The 5572-nt window shown below is 46.0% G+C and overlaps 1 non-coding gene across 1 annotated transcript; it reads right to left on the bottom strand.

Moving 5' to 3' along the window:
- Nucleotides 1–3176: 3176 nt before the first annotated feature.
- Nucleotides 3177–3279, bottom strand: LOC113614771 (U6 spliceosomal RNA). The gene has a single exon (XR_003430722.1). It is a non-coding gene; the product is annotated as a U6 spliceosomal RNA (small nuclear RNA).
- Between the last annotated feature and the right edge of the window lie 2293 nt (nt 3280–5572).

Genomic DNA, 5572 nt, shown 5'->3' with positions numbered 1-5572 from the left:
AATTAGGTGCCGTTGATATTGGCTTGGGGAGGAAAAGGTACATTTTGAGGGCTGGCAGAGATAGGAACTAGGCAGACTGTTTTCCTTTAATGCCTAGGGATTTGGGGTAATAATTACAGAACCCAGGTTTCACTGGAGCATCATAGCAAACACTAGTTCAGTGGCCAAAGGTAGAAACTAAGTTGAGGATGGTTGTTTTGTCATCTCTCCAGCTTCCATTTCTTTTTTTCTTTTATTGAAGTATAGTTGATGTACAATATTATATTGAATATGTTACAGGTGTACAATATAGTGATTAACAATTTTTATAGGTTATACTCCATTTATAGTTATTATAAAATATTGGCTATAGTCCCTGGGCTGTACAATTATGTCCTTGTAGCTTATTTTATACCAAATAGTTAGCACCTCTTAGTCTCGTACCCCTATGTTGCCCCTCCCCGCTTCTCTCTCCTCAGTGGTAACCGCTAGTTTGTTCTCAATATCTGTGAGTACGTCTTTTTGTTATATTCATTAGTTTGTTGTATTTTTTTTTACATTCCACATATAAATGATATACAATGTTTGTCTTTCTCTGTCTGACTTATTTCACATAGCATAATGCCTTCCAAGTCCATCCATGTTGCTGCAAAAGGGCAAAATTTCATTCTTTTTCATGGCTGAGTAATATTCCACCATATAAATGTACCATATCTTCTTTATCCATTCATCTGTCAGTGAACATTTAGGTTGCTTCCATGTCTTGGCTATTGTAAATTCTGCTATGAACATTGGGGTGCATGTATCTTTTTGGATTAGTGTTTTTGTTTTTTTTGGATATATCCTCAGGAATGAATTGCTGGGTCATCGTTCTATTTTTAGTTTTTTGAGAAACCTCCGTACTGTTCTCCACAGTGGCTGCACCAACTTACATTCCCCCCCAACAGTGCAGGAGGGTTCCCTTTTCCTCATATCCTCATTAACATTTGTTATTTGTCCAGCTTCCTTTTCTTTTTTGTTTTGGCTGTACCACTTGGCTTGTAGGATCTTAGTTCCCCGAACAGGGATTGAACCCAGGCCCTCTGCAGTGAAAGTGCGGAGGCCTAACCACTGGACCGCCAGGGAAGTCCTGAGCTTCCTTCTCATCTCTGCCTTGTCATTGCCTCTCCAGTCCCCACTGTCACCCACTCTTCCCACTTTAGAGCCCTGAATTTGTAACTTCTGAGTAGTGTCTCCCTTTCCAGACTCTCCTGTCCTTCAGTGATAATTTATCACTGCTAAGAGAACAGCTGGAAGTACGACATATAAAGCAGCTCCAGCTATTAGTGGGAGCTAATGGCTGAATGCACGGCACTGGAGCTTGAGAGACCTGTTTTTCTTCTCTCTCTCTCTCTTTTTATAAAAATTTATTTATTCATTTTTGGCTGCGTCGGGTCTTGGTTGCTGCGCGTGGGTTTTCTCTAGCTGTGGCAAGTGGTGGCTTCTCTTGTTGTGGCTCACGGGCTCTAGGCGTGCAGGCTTCAGTAGTTGTGGTGCACGGGCTTAGTTGCTCCGCGGCATGTGGGATCTTCCCAGACCAGGGCTCGAACCCGTGTCCTCTGCAATGGCAGGCGGATTCTTTTTTTTTGGCTGTGTTGGGTCTTCGTTGTTGTGCACGACCTTTCTCTAGTTGCGGCGAGCCGGGACTACTCTTGGTTGCAGTGTGTGGGCCTCTCATTGTGGTGGCTTCTCTTGTTGTGGAGCAGGGGCTCTAGGCATGCGGGCTTCAGTAGTTGTGGCACACGGGCTCCGTAGTTGTGGTTCGTGGGCTCTAGAATGCAGGCTCAGTAGCTGTGGTGCACGGGCTTAGTTGCTCCGTGGTGTGTGGGATCTTCCCGGACCAGGGCTCGAACCCGCTGCATTGGCAGGTGGATTCTTAACCACTGCGCCACCAGGGAAGCCCCTCTCTCTCTTTCTTTAATTGCAGTGTAGTTGATTTACAATGCTGTGCCTATCTCTGCTGTACAGCAAAGTGACTCAGTTATACACATATATATGTTCTTTTTTTCATATTCTCCTTTATGGTTTATCATAGGATATTGACTGTAGTTCCGTTTCCATTACGGTTTATCATAGGATACTGACAATAGTTCCGTGTTCTACATTAGGACCTTGTGGTTTATCCACTCTAAATGTAATAGTTTGCATCTACTAACCCCAAACTCCCAGTCCATCCCTCCCCCTCCCCCTCTCGGCAACCACAAGTCTGTTCTCTATGCCTGTGAGTCTGTTTTGTAGATAGGTTCATTTGTGCCATATTTTAGACTCCACATATAAATGATATATGGCATTTGTCTTTCTCTTTCTGACTTACTTCACTTAGTATGATAACCTCTAGTTTCATCCATGGTGCTGCAAATGGAATGATTTCATTCTTTTTTATGGCTGAGTAATACTGCATTGTATGAGTGTATCTCTCTCTCTCTCTCTCTCTCTCTCTATATATATATATATATCGCCATCTTCTTTATCCACTCATCTGCTGATAGACACTGATGTTGCTTCCGTGTCTTCACTATTGTAAATAGTGCAGCTATGAACATAGGGGTGATGTATCTTCTTGAATTATAGTTTTCCCCTGGTATATGCCCAGGAGTGGGATTGCTGGCTCATATGGGAGTTCTAGTTTGAGTTTTTTAAGGAACCTCCATACTGTTCTCCATAGTGGCTGCACCAACTTACATTCCCACCAACACTGCAGGAGGGTTCCCTTTTCTCTAGACCCCCTCCAGCATTCTGTTATTTGTAGACTCTCTACTGATGACCATTCTGACTGGTGTGAGGTGATACCTCATTGTAGTTTTGATTTGAATTTCTCTAATAATCAGTGTTGCTGAGCATCTTTTCATGTGCCTACTGGCCATCTGTACGTTTTCTTTGGAGAAATGTCTATTAAGGTCTTCTGCCCATTTTTGGATAGGGCTCTTTGTTTTTTTTGCTGTTGAGTTGTATGAACTGTTTGTATATTTTGGAGATTAAGCCCTTGTTGGTCGCATCTTTTGCAAATACTTTCTCCCATTCCGTAGGTTGTCTTTTCATTTTTTTTTTATGGTTTCCTTTCCTGTGCAAAAGCTTGTAAGTTTGATTAGGTCCCATTTGTTTATTTTTTGTTTTTATTTCTATTGCCTTGGGAGACTGACCTAAGAAAACGTCGGAACAAAAATATGCCACGCTCCATAAATCTGTGCGTCATCTTTGCGCAAGGGCCATGCTAATCTTCTCTGTATCATCTCCATTTTAGTATAAGTGTTGCTGAAGCGCGCACAGGAGACCTGCTTTTAAACTGTGATGGGAAAAAGAAACTTTGCAAGATGCTAGTGCGGCAGGGGCCCCAGCTTGAGCCAACTCCCAAGAAGTGTATTCTCATCGGGGATATGTCTGGAGGAGAGTGGTGTCTGCGGAGCCTCAGGGAAGGATGGAAGGATGAGGGCAGCTTGATGGATCAGGTGCAGATTCTGCGGCCAGAGGACCTGCCTGGGGTCAGGTCCCCCAGCTCTACTGCCTAGTGGCTGGTGCCAGTCTCAGACAAGCCGCTCCACCTCCTTTTACCACTGGGGGTGTTGGCAGTTGCATGCCTCTCAGGGGGGGTTTAAGTTGACCTGTGTAGCCCACTTCAAGCAGAGTATGGCAGGGATCACGTGCTGTGCCAGCTGTTAATGTGGCTGTGTCTCTCCAGCCCTGCGTGCTGGACGCCTGTCGAGCTGGCAGAGAGAGGACGGCGCGACACCGGGGCACGGCAGCCCTGTGTTTATCCTCAGCCGAAAAAGTGTGACCCAGAGAGGGAAAAGATCTGTCTGCCTGTTACCTGGAGCAACGCGACTTACTGTGGTGCAGTGCAGACCCCAGGCTGTAAAGGTCCCAGGGTTCCCTCCTTGGGAGACAGTGCACACTCCACGAGGGCGCAGCCCCGATGCTGCCGGCGAGGGCCGCGGAGTGTGAATGGAGGGCTGCACGCGGAGGCACACGGCTTACAAGAGCAGGCTGGGAGCAGTTCACCCTGATCTGTAACTTGTATGGCCCATACAGATGCACGGCTGGCAGCCCTTGGGAGGCTCCAGTTACCCCAGTAGAAGAGATCTCGTGAAATCGATCGACTCTTGGAGACTCCTCTTTTCTTGCTTTCTTAGCTTCCCCTCCTTCCTAAACCATGCCGTTTTCCCCTAAACATTTGCGTTTTAAACATAGTTTTGGTCGTGTCTATGGGAACCGGAAACCAGGCTGGGAAGCTATTTACCCATTGCCTCTACTCACGGCTTGGGGGGTCTTTCCCGTGGAAGCTGCCTCAATCTTCCCACTGCCCCCCCCCTACAATATTACTCATTAATAAAAGACAATTAATAAAATACACAGACACAAATACCGTTAACGAGGCCGAGATAATACCGGAGCAATAGTGATGCTCTGTGCTGGCTGATGATGTAATTTACTCTGACAGGCGTCACCTCAATGCTCTGTAGGTACGAAGGGACCTGGGTGTGCTCCTGTCCTGTGTTCTTCCTGAAAGAAGGAGCTGGCTCGGGCTTGAGGACTGACCTCGGGTGCCCCAGGCAGGGCAGGTCCCGCTCAGGGTCTCAGACTTCAGCCCCTAACCGCCCTCTAGATGACTGCTTTCTATGCTCGTGCTGTCTTTCCAGGTAGATGATCATTTCTTGGGGACAAGAGTCCTTGTACAATTCTTTGGTATTTCTGCAGTATTTTAGCAAAGTCCACAACATAGTAAAGCCTTACTAAATATAAACAAATTAGTGCTAGGGAGAAGACATTTCCTCTGTACAGCTCACGTGGCATCCATGCTCTTCCTGTTTGTGTCCTATTTCCCTCATGAGGAGGGATGTGTCCCATCCGCTTCGTTCCCCTTACTTCTCCACACCTTCTCTTGCAAGGTGGCTGGTGTGGACTTTCTACACATCAGGCAAGACATTGCTGCCGTGTCAGTAATACTGAAACAAGGAGTGAGGATTCACAGGAAAGCTGACTCTAAGAAAAATATTCTTTTCATTTGTAAACTCAGCTCTGTTGTGACTCGGCAGGGACGGTGAACAGACACAGGATGCAGCGGCAATCTAGTGGGTCTGAGTACCATCAGACATGCGCATGGAGATGAACGTGTGGTAGAACAGAACGCAGAAATGAAAAGCAGGTCTTTACAGATGGATCCTCATTAATTTATTCAACAAGAGTAATTTTGTCCCCATTTTGTTGGAGCAAACTTTTGCTACCCATGCACATATGAGACACTTACTTGCACAACTGCCCTTATGCATTTCTGCATACACCACATTTTGAGAATGCAGTTGAGAATTGGGTTTTTGCTCACAACTGCTCTCTTTCACTGCGTTGACAGAGAGATGATTGTTAACAGACTTCTCTGTGAGGATCGTGTCTCTCTTCTCCCAAATGCTGCACACAATGCTAAATTAAGCGAGCAGGCAATGCAGTTCTTTCAACACAAAAGCTATTCAGCCCTGCTGCTCTGTTGCTTCTGCTCAAGGGCTCCCTCTTCATCCTCCTCTTCTTCCTGCTTCCTTGTACCAGTTCTGGGCAGGGCACCCAG

This window comes from Aethalodelphis obliquidens, unplaced genomic scaffold (assembly GCF_003676395.1).
Source record: "Aethalodelphis obliquidens isolate GAN/ISIS:26980383/991018 unplaced genomic scaffold, ASM367639v1 scaffold103, whole genome shotgun sequence".
NCBI classification, from domain to species: Eukaryota; Metazoa; Chordata; class Mammalia; order Artiodactyla; family Delphinidae; genus Aethalodelphis; species Aethalodelphis obliquidens.
The sequence above is the reverse complement of the archived record's forward strand: the minus strand, read 5'-3'. Positions and strand labels throughout refer to the sequence as shown.